Here is a 218-nt window from a genome sequence, read left to right as displayed (position 1 = left end):
ACTGCCTTGCAAAGAGATCCCCTCCGCCCCCCCCAGCCGATGCTGCAACTGTACCTTGCCCGTAGCATGCGTACCCTGGAACTGAGAGGTACCGATAGCTACTTTGAAATAGGAATTTCCTTGAAAGACTAAATCCTTTTTCCAGGAAGAGGTATTTCCCCCAAATTCACAGTTTCACGATCCTTCCACAGCTCGAGAACAGAAGCCACCCCTGACCG

This window comes from Cariama cristata, unplaced genomic scaffold, assembly GCF_000690535.1.
Source record: "Cariama cristata isolate BGI_N322 unplaced genomic scaffold, ASM69053v1 scaffold38403, whole genome shotgun sequence".
In the NCBI taxonomy this organism is placed as follows: domain Eukaryota; kingdom Metazoa; phylum Chordata; class Aves; order Cariamiformes; family Cariamidae; genus Cariama; species Cariama cristata.
Note: the sequence above shows the minus strand (reverse complement) of the source record.